This window comes from Onychomys torridus, chromosome 12, assembly GCF_903995425.1.
Source record: "Onychomys torridus chromosome 12, mOncTor1.1, whole genome shotgun sequence".
In the NCBI taxonomy this organism is placed as follows: Eukaryota; Metazoa; Chordata; class Mammalia; order Rodentia; family Cricetidae; genus Onychomys; species Onychomys torridus.
The window spans coordinates 34,710,072-34,721,401 of NC_050454.1; positions in this window are offsets into that span (position 1 = coordinate 34,710,072).

Here is an 11,330-nt window from a genome sequence, read left to right on the forward strand (position 1 = left end):
AAAGCAACATTTGAGAAATGATGGTTTTAAGGCTCTGTCTGAAAATGTCTTGTGTCTCAGGGATGTTACATAACTTATAATTCTATGAACCTTATGAAGAGTTCCCCTCTGCCCCTCAACTAATCACCTCTAATTCCAGGGCCTAATAGCAGAACAATGCTACAGTGAGACCAAGCCTATGATCGGGAGACCTGTACCAAACCTGGAGACCAGAAGCAGCTTTTCAAGTCCTAGCTGAAAGTGAGTTAAGAGACGGCACATCTGTTGCATCCTACAGCAGCTGTGCATCCTGTCTCCCTCCTCCCCGTTCCCTCCTGCACTACCAGGTCAACTCTTCCTAAACTCCAATAACACCATCCTCTAAGCAGGAGCATCTAGTAATGCAAATCCAGCTGACTCTGCAATGCTGTCAAAGGGAAGCATCAGGAGTGAACTGGAAAACTACATTTACATACTGCTGATTTAAGTGTGCCACTGACCAAGACTTCAGCCCTTCACTTTCAACTGGGTGTGGTGATCCATGTCTGTAACCCCTCGCCTCTGGAAGCAGAAGCAGAGAGATGACAAGTTTGAGACTGGTTTATGTTCACTTTGAACTTCTGGGTGTTTTCCACAAAGTCATTTTAAATTCTGGACACTGGAGGGAGATAAGATTTGAAGAAGAAAGTCCCAGTTATGGTTAGTGTAGTTTTGTTTTGTTTCATATAATAACATGACATTAGCTATGACACTGTGAAGAGGCTCAATGTTTTTCCTTTCATTAAAAAAAAAAAGACTAAATCTTCACTTCCACACCAAATATCTTAATACCTTTGCACTGAGACCCCATAAAGTAAGCAGATCTCTGAGCACCACACAGGAGATAAAAGCATGAAGAGCTGTGTGAGCCAAGCCAATCCAGGCCAGACCACAAGTGTAGATCTTACCCTGAGCTCCAGTGTAGAGGAAGTTCAAAGCCAGTTAGATGCCAGCGGGAAATTCATGTTCACTTTCGACATCCTCTGCTTTTCCCTTTTACATTTCCATAGTTGCAAACTGAGTTTCGTTACGCAAGCAGACAGCTACGGGTAAGCCTAGCTGAACTAATGCCAAGTGGCAAAGCCATACATCGATGCATACTGTCTGACAGAAGTCTAGCAAAAATGTCAAAACAGAATGGCTAGTGGTTGGGCAAACAGCTCATCTCATTAACTTGGTATGCAAGCATGAGAACCTGAGTCCAATCCTCCAGAACACAAGTAAAGAGCCAGGAGCAGTGGACAAGCATTTTGTCGTCTTTGCTAGGGAAGTAGAGACACGAAGATCACTTGGGGCTTGCTGGTCAACCCAAGTAGCCAAATCAGCAAGATCCAGAATCAGTGAGAGTTCTGTCTAAAAAAAACACAAATGGAGAGTGACTGAGGAAGACACCTGATACTAGCTTCTGGCCTCCACATATGTGAATACATGCCTGTACAGGCACACATGCACACAAGCACACACAGAAAGAGAGAGAATCGTTAGTGTCTAAATGGGAATCTAAGATATCAAAAACTAGATACATTTCAAGCACATTTACAAAATATATTAAAGTGCTCCATGAGCAGTACAGTAAAAACTTTATTCACTGGTACATTCACCAAATGTTTCTTGAGCACACAGTATGGCTGCCTAAACAAGACCCAAACAATTCCAACACCAGTTGGACAGCCCAACATAGATGGGTAAAATCTCACAGACCCCATCCCTAGATGAAGAACTACAAGAAATTAACAAGTGCTGAGGAGGGAGAATTAATTTTCCCCACTGATGAAGCCCTGGATTGGTTACCCAATACCAAGCGGTCAGTCCTATGCATGCAGGCAATACTGAATGGATTCGGCAAGTCGTATGTATATGATTATTCATTTATATTTGTATGTATCTGTAGAAACACTGGTTACAGAATAGGAGAACATGAATTTGAGAGGGAGCTGGGAGATGGCAGGCATGGAAGGGGAAGGAGGAGAAGAGGGAGAGGGAAATGGGGTAATTGTATTTTAATCAAATTTGTAAGAATATTTATTGAGCACTTATACAAGGGGGTGATGTTCTGGACACTGGCATTCAAAGAAACAGGAGACAAACTTAGTTCAAAGAGAATTTCTGGGCTGGGTGGTGGTGGCACACACCTTTAATCCCAGCACTCGGGAGGCAGAGCCAGGTGGATCTCTGTGAGTTCAAGGTCAGCCTGGTCTACAGAGTGAGGTCCAGGAAAGGCACCAAAACTACACAGAGAAACCATGTCTCAAAAAATCAAGAGAGAGAGAGAGAGATAGAGAGAGAGAGAGAGCTTCTGCTGGGTAAAAGACAAGCATGTGAGCATAAGATGCTATTAGAAACAGGTTTTATGACAGGTACATATTTAACTGCGGAGACAAAAGAAGGAATAGTCATGTGCTGTTTAGAAAGCAAGCAAGAGGCATCACATGTGTTGTCTTTAATAATTGATGATCATTGGCAGATAAAATGAGAAAATGCCTTCAGGACAGCTAAACAAACACAGAACACCTTTGGCAATGTCAACTAGTTTGGGAACTCTGAAGCATCATATAATGCAGTAAACAAGACTCAGGATGATTCAGAGGTTAGCAAGGGCTTTGTGAAGAAGTGAGACGGCTGTACTTGTGCCGCAGCTCAGTAGTGTGCCCATGAGGGGGTTTTGGAGGTCTCACAGTCCTAGAAGTTTCACTGGAGGTGAAATGAGAGAATGCACAGGAGGAAAGTATCAAAAACATGGAAACCAATATGGAGGCCATTACAATGGCCTACACAAGACCCTGGCACACGAGTTCAGGCAAAGAGAGGGAAAGAGGCATGTCCAGCTGCTGGAGCTCACAGAAGAGGAGAAATAATAGGTGGCTAACAAAACCCAACTGATCTCACACCCCTCTTCTTCTTCGAGGTCAAGTCATTGGCTCAAATGATTCCATGTGAAGCATAATTGGTAATTAATTAATTAATTAATTAATTAATTAATTAATTAAAAAATACACATCATTTAATGAAGTGGGAATGCAACTGATCCCAGGCTAATGTAAAATGAACAGTTCTCAGTGGTTGCTATTGAGTAAAGGCTGAGTATGTAGACTTTAACCACAAATGGTTAACAAAAGAGAATTTTTGGTGGGAAGATAAAACTATTCTGTCTCATGATTGTGGTAGCAGCTACATCATTTATATATTTCCGTTTAAATAAATTTTACTGTATATGAGTTTTAATAGAAGAAAAAGGAAATCACCAGTGATGCATTAAGTTTATAGAGATTGGGAAGGATGAGAATCTACTCACACTTGAGTATTTATTCATCCATTTAGCAAATACTAAGTACTCCACCCCAGAAACTGTGGTGCCTGCTGGGACCAATGGAGTTTATGGTCTGCAAAGACAGTCATCTAGTAAGTAAATATTTCTATTAATTAGATTACAAGTGTGGTTGAAAAAATAAAGAGCAGCCTATTAGGAAAGCATGTAACAAGCTTCCCTGAAGCAGGTATTGAAGCAAAACTCCAAAGTATCTGTTACATCAATTAAGGTTAAGTGGTTATGGCTAAGGTAAAATAACATTTTAAAATACTCTGAGATAGGAACTCCCACATGCCCACAGGATCTCACGTACTAACAAGCCTTCGGGGATCTAACTACCATCTACACATTCACACGTGTTATGCAATTTCTAAAACCTTTTAAGCCTACACAACACTTTTAGAATGGACACTGGCAAAAGCTTTCCACAGACTTCCTTATCTCCCACCAAATATACCATCATAAGAAAATTATTCATCTATTTGGACTTCAAGTTCATAGGTAAGTAGATTAGTAATTACTAATAAATGTTTGGGTATTGATTAGTAGTTAATTAGTAATTAACTGCCAATAAATTAGATAATAGTATGAAGAATATATTATTACAGTTAACACAAATAAAATTTAAAGACAGCACCTAAAAGATTCAGTATTGTAAAACAGCAAGTTATTCTTATGACTGCTATAATAAACCCTTTCTTTTAGCTTCTTAGAGAAGCTGGCTGCACAGTTTAAAGAACGACAAAGAAAACTCCATTCTACCATACTAATGTCCTATCAATAGAGCCAGTTTGTGAACTATTGGATGGAACTTGTGACATTAAAATTTCTTTTTCATTCAAACAGAGGTTTGGAATCCATCCTTGTTAAATCCACCTCTGTTTATGAGATCTAGTATCCGTTTATGAAATCTGATATGCAGAGGATTGAACCCAGGCTTTTCTTGTGCTAAGCTCACAACAACCCTACCTCAGGCCCCTGTGATTTAATCTTTCAAAGCATGTCTTTCAAACTTTCAGACTTTCACTTCCAGGTGTGACATAGTGTTGGACTAGCCCTCCAACTCTAAATAAGGTTAGATACACAACACGAGGCTTTTAAGCATTGGACAACAGAAAACTGAACACAGATTCAGAGAGCAGAAATTCACTGGGTGAGCCCAAGGGTTGCCCTGAATCTCTTGCTAGGTACAATTTTCCAAATATGCCACAGGAAGGTGAGATCCAAACCAAGCATCATGGTCCTACTGAGCTGAGTTAACAGATCAGCAGAGGTCAACAGTAAGAACTAAAGCAGTCCAAGTCTGCAGGACACAACACTAAGAAGTGAGGATAGTATACAGAAGTGGGGAAAAAGAGAGTGTCCCAAAAGTGGTATGGAAGTTTCCTTACAAATTCTTGGCTCAGGTCTAAGATAAGCATGCCCCTGGCAAGACTTCTGGAGGCTTGTCATAACTACAAAGAACAGAAAGAAAGAAGGCAAGAACATCAAACAGTGCTGATAGACATGAGTGGTCAGACCTTTTCACCAACTCATTAATACGCTAAGCCCCTAGCTGAGATACCAGGAAAGATTAGATCCTCCCTATAAAGCAAGGGCCACTCTAGTCCACCATAACAAAAACCGCCAACCAAGCCTTTAAGAAGTCAACAAACGGACAAAGAATTTGGAGATAGAACTGTCATCAAACAGGGGGACTTGGGAAACATGAGTTTTCCAAAGATGCACCCTTGCAAAGCAGGAAGACAAGCCTATAGAACTGCCAGGGAAACAGACTCCAAGTAGAGGAAGGCAATGCTTTTCAAAGGACGATTACTGATTTCTAAAGCCTTGAGTCGATTAAGGCCTACACACACACAGTTTAAACGTTTGCTGGGCATGAAACAACAACAAGACTCAAGCAAATGTGATCCCCCCAAAAAGAGGAAAACACAAGGATAGGTATTACTGAGATTCTGAATTTAGAAATCAAGGACCGGAAGTAGCTACTACAAATACGACGGGAGGGATGGCATGTATTGAGAGAACTAAGGAAAGTATGGACCTCGTGGATGAAGAGATGAAATCTCAGCAGAGAAACTGAAATGACATTCTAGAAACTATGGAATTTCCGGAGCTGAAGAGTTCAATGACAATAACACTAAATAAGTCAAAATAAACCAAAGATGGTTAGTAGAATAGCAATGAACTTGAATGGGGAAAATGGGTCAGTTAAAAAAAAATCCAGATTGATAACTAGAGAGAAAATAGATTGAAGAAATATAAGAAGAATCTCAGAAACAACTTCAGGACAACTGAAAATTCTATAAATAAACATACAGAGTCCCAGAAGAAAAAGGAAGTGAGAATCTATCAAAGTACCTTTCTCACAAATGATGAAAAGGCTGGAAGACATTTTCATAATAAATTGTCAGTGGAATTATCCATACTTAAAATTGAGTAATAGTAATAGTAATTATACAATTTTGAGGCAAATCTCCTTATATAGCCCAGGCTGGCCTCAAACTCACCATCTAGGCAACCTTGGTTAGCTGCTAACTTGTGATCCTCCCCCATCAAATGTTGGGTGCTAAGATTAGAGGTAAGTACCTCCTCCATCTAGATGATGGTCTATTTTTTAATGGTAAGAAGGCTTCAAAAGAGTTTTCATGAAAGAAGGCATATGGGAGGGCTAGGGAAGTTGTTTATTTGGTAGATTCTTGCCAAGCATGCTTATAGGCTTGGGTTCAAGCCCCAGCACCACACAAACTAGCCTTGGTGGTACAGGTCTACAATCTCAGTACTGAGGTGATAAAGGATGATTAGAGGTTCAAGGTCATCCTTTGGCTACTAATAAGCTTGAGGTCAGCCAGGGATATGATTGATCAATAAATACAAATGATAATCAACTACCTTAGCCATTCAGGGGAAAAACTGAAAAATAAAATGACACAGTGGTACAGCAAATCCCGTTAAATGGGCTAAGACTGAGAAGATTGGCAATACTAACTTTTCAGGGGGATGAAAGTAAGTTAGATGTTACTAGGAAGTGACAGGCAGTAAAGGAAATTTGTAAAACAGTTCAGTAGTTTCTGGTAAGATTAATATCCAGAGATATAAACTCTACAGCTGGGTATCACCAAAATGAACTGAGAACATGCACCCACACACAGACTACCTGTAGTAACAACTTTATTTATGAAAGCCAAAACTGAGAGGAAAAAGAAACCCAAATGGCCACCAATAGATGAATGACTAACAGACCACTCTTTAAACACTAGTCAACAATCAAAACATACCACTCATGGATGCGTCAATGCCAACGACTCTCCAAGACACCAGGGTAAGTGAGAGAAGCTGAACAGAAAGAGTGTGAACACTGTGTGATGCCATCTCCATGAAGGACTGGAAGAGGCAAAGCCAACTTGTAGAGACAGATTAATAATCACTTTGAACAGGGTGTGGAGGGGCTGACTACAAAGCGGGGTGAGGTGACTTTCTGGGGAGATGGAAATGTTTTCTATCTTGACTTGAGTAGTGATTACATGGGTGTAATAATGTACACAGTATTCAGCTGTACACTTAAGATGTATCCATTTTATTGCATATGAATTATTCCCCACAAAAATGATTTTATTTAATTTTAAGGCCATTTTTTGATAAAAAAAAATCTAGACACATAAATGTATATGCAAAAACAATATAGTCATATATTCATTTCTGAATAATAATTATAGATAACAAGGTCATGGATTTGAAAGGGGGGACATGGAGGGAGTTGGAGAATAGATCAAGGGATGAAAAAATGTAACAATATCATTTATGTACTTATTATGTACTACATCATTAAGTGCTTATATATGAAATTACCCCCCAAAATTTTTAATTCACAAAAAGTTGATTTTTAAGGAACATTAATCTCTTTACATTGGGAGCCTTATCTTCATCATCAGTCTATGAGGACTCATTCAGAAAGAAAAAATAATTATAAGAATTACACCCAGGCAGCCCTCGTGAATGTCTATCCATTTGCATTACATATTCATAACTGGAAAAAGAGATGCCCATCATTTCTGATTTTAGGCTACAGAAAGCTATAACTGCAGTTCTCACCTTTCTAAGAACTCTGAGTAACCATCTTTTTTTAAGACCAGTTCCTGAAGTGAGTAGCTGTATTTATTTTCTAAGCAAGTCACACCATCTGCTATCTCAGCTGCCGGAGAGGTTAGGGTCCCCTCTTTCCCTGTCCCATCCTGTAAGACCAGTCAGTTGTCAGTAGGACCAGTGAGCTGATGGTACCGATGGTCCTATCGCTTTCGCCTGCTGAAGGAAGTTCTTACACACCCTGTTTTTAAAACACTGTCAATAGCTAGATTTCCCTTTCCTTTGGGTTATTTCTATCTGCCGTAGGAAACTGATGGGCAACAGTGAAGTATCATAACAAATCTGCTAGCCTATGCTATGAGCCCACATACTGGGAAATCTTTCTTGCTGATTTAGGGTCTTAGAATAGCAGGAAACTGCCAGGCAATGGTGGCACACGCCTTTAATCCCAGCTCTTGAGAGGCATAGCCAGGGGGATCTCTGTGAGTTCGAGGCCAGCCTGGGCTACAGAGTGAGTTCCAGGAAAGGCGCAAAGCTACACAGAGAAACTCAGTTGAGGGGGGGGAGGGGGCAGGGAGATACCTTGGCATGCAGTAATGATGAGAAAAAAATAGAAACAAAAATTAATTAAGTCAGCTGGGTGGTGGTGGCGGCGGCGGCGGCGGCGGCGGCGGCGGCGCACGCCTGTAATCCCAGCACTCGGGAGGCAGAGGCAGGTGGATCTCTGTGAATTCAAGGCCAGCCTGGTCTACAGAGCTAGTCCAGGACAGGCTCCAAAGCTACAGAGAAACCCTGTCTTGGAAAAAAAAATTAATTAATTCAATAGATAATGTGCCTTTTATAATAAATTCTATATAACCTCAGCTAAAAGAAAAATAAAACTTCCCCTTTATGTACCTCTAGAAATAGAAAATGCTATAAAAGAGAAACTTGTCAACTGCTTAAAACCTTTGTACTTAAAATGCTACATTTCATTCTCTGTGTGGCTAGACTAGATATGAAAAATAATATATATACTTATATTTCTCTGTATAGATCTTTACTATTTCACATGAATAGACTCAGTAAAATTTAAAGGGTCTGTTTGAAAAGCAATCTGACTTAATATATATAGGCTTATTGGATCTTTGCAAAAAATCATTTTGTGGGGCCCTTACCTTAAAGAGGTCTCTCTTTCCCTTTAAACCAAGTCATATATCATATATTGTATTTTATTTGAAGTTGTCTATAAGTCAAGTTCAAGATTTTATCTTTTTAAAATTTTTTCCAGCTAGAAAGATTTTATTGAAAAAATGAAAAATAAAAAACAAGTTGTGAAAGTCTGCTCTTCATGAACAGGGTCCTCGGTAATGAATAAGTGCTAGAAGGAGAAAAGGCCATGGCCACTGATGCAGGCAATCCCTGGGAGCCACACTAATTTGAGCTCTTGAAACTAAAGCTCTTCAAGAGAGATACTGACAGCAAACAGAGGCCAGGCTATGAGGACTGATTAACGGCTGATTAAAAACCATGCCGTCCAATTTGAGCTAAGGAGTCCAGGATTGTTTCCCAATCCGCATCTGTCAAGCCTACTTAAGGCTAATCTGCTGTTCTAACAGGAAACCCATGCTACCTCCATCTACACAGCTCCCAAAGCTGCGGAAGTCTTTATTTGCAGAACAATAGCCAGAATTCTGTCAGTTAATGAAAACAGCGTATATCAACTGGAGTTTGGGTCACAGTGAGTCCTTACCAATTGACTAACCCTTCACATCCAAACATTTGAATCTGCCACTGAGTAGTCACTGTACTGTGTGACCTTTACAAAGTCAAGTGATCCAAGCAGAGAATGGGAGCCTAATTTATGATGGCATTGCTTCCCCCATGGGCAACTTCAGCTACTGTGATCCAAGGTGAAAAACAGTAGGTTTATTCATATGTGAACCATAAAACGAAATAACTAGTGGTAGTCAAGTAAACTTATTTTGTATAGTTAAAAAGTAAACCTCTTTTCATCATTTATAATCACCGGGCTATTCTCATGTTCCAACTCTGTTGGGATAATACGCAAGGGGACTATATAGACACACACACAAGATAGGTTTTGAGAGGAATCCACTATCTCACTGACCCTGGAAACGCACGGCCCATGCAATGCTGCAGACTCAACGGTGGATTGTGAGCTCTAAGAAGGACCCTGTGAGTGGATTTGTGCGCGATGGGTGAGGTGAAGCAGTTCCGAATCGAAGCAAGAGCTCTACCTCAAAGTTAAAATACACTTTGAAGTATACAGTGTGTCGGGTGGTGGGGGAACGCACTGAGAAGCCACAGGTTCAATTAAAAACCAGGTGCTGCACAGCTATGTGTGCCCGATACTGCGCAAGGCACAGGGCCTGTAGAGATAAGACGGCCACATCTTCCCTTCTCACACCAACTGAGCCAGGGCTCTCGAATGAAAACCCAGACCCCAGCAGCCCAGTTCTCAGGAAGTTCAAACCTTGTTCACTGACTCAGAACTTTGCCAGGGCCTGAAGTTAATGTCTCCCTGAGGTCACTTTCAATATAAAGAACCTTATAAAACTCTATTCAATAACAGAGTAACAGACGCTATTGGAAATGTTCCATTATCCACTGATGTTGCGTTTAAGAAGATGATCTCAATCTAGAAGAGAAAGTTCTCCACTCCGCCATGAAATGCTACTGACCTAACAAAGCTGGAAAAGTTGGTGTCTGACTTGTGGGGATTCTACAGTCTACCCAAACTGCTGTTGTTGGCAAAGAGGGACATACCAATACACAACATGATTTTTACGAGTCCAAGTAGGCCCCTTTTCTTTACCTAAGATGGGTGCAGAATTGTGTAGCTAAGACACTAGACACTGATTCATTAATAGTGAACCCTTGTTCAGAGTATTATCTCCCCCTATAACCAGTGGTTCTATCCACCACTGGGAACTGGTGCATGCCAGTTCTAACCACCACTGGCATGCACCAAACTACACTGAAATCACCTACTGCTTCCACAAAATACTGGGCCTTGTTTCTGCACTGTTTCCTGTTTTTTCACTTTGCTCCTCCCTTTCTGAGCAATGGGATCAACTCTCTCCTAGCCAGCCCAAATATCCTACCTTGAGTCCTCCCAAATGTAATGATCCCTTTGGAATCTCTCATACTTTTCCCTTTTTCTTTTAAGGGTTCTTCAACTAGTCTACCCAATAATGTGCATGCCATGCCTTGTTTTTTGTTTTGGGGTTTGGGGAGAGGGGGTGTTTCGAGACAGGAATCTCACTAAGTAGCTCTGATTGTCCTGGAGCTCACTATGTAGACCAGGCTGGCCTCAAACTACAGAGATCCAACTGCCTCTGCTTCCCAAGTGCTGGGATTGAAGGTGTACGCCACTACGCCCAGTGGAATATCACATCTTATATCTTCACCTATTATCCCCCATGTGCATACACATACAATGTGAACACACACACACACACACACACACACACACACACACACACACACACACGTTAAACACTAGTTAAATTGACTGTCAAAAGAATTGGGAGCTGAGAACACTTTAGCTTATCTAAGGTACACTCACTGTGTAGGTAGGTTCAGTGAGGTATATTGTTTCTACTGTTCTGGTTATCCATCCAGGTGCATTTGAAATCTATGCTAAAGAATTTATCTAGAAGAAAAATTGGAGAAGAAAAAAAAGAGACTTGGCCTGTGAGCCATAGTCTTCTGGGGCTTTGAAGCTCCTGATACTGTAAACACAGTTGTGTATAGATCCTGTCTTGAAAATTTGCACTCTAGGAAGGAACCAAGCAACGTCCACCTAAGTTCCCCTAAGGGATCCAACAAGTTTATTGGACATTCTTAAAGAGTAAGGGGTTACTGATAAGAGCATTGGTGAACCCATATTAGCCACACCAAAAAAATGTATCTCCAG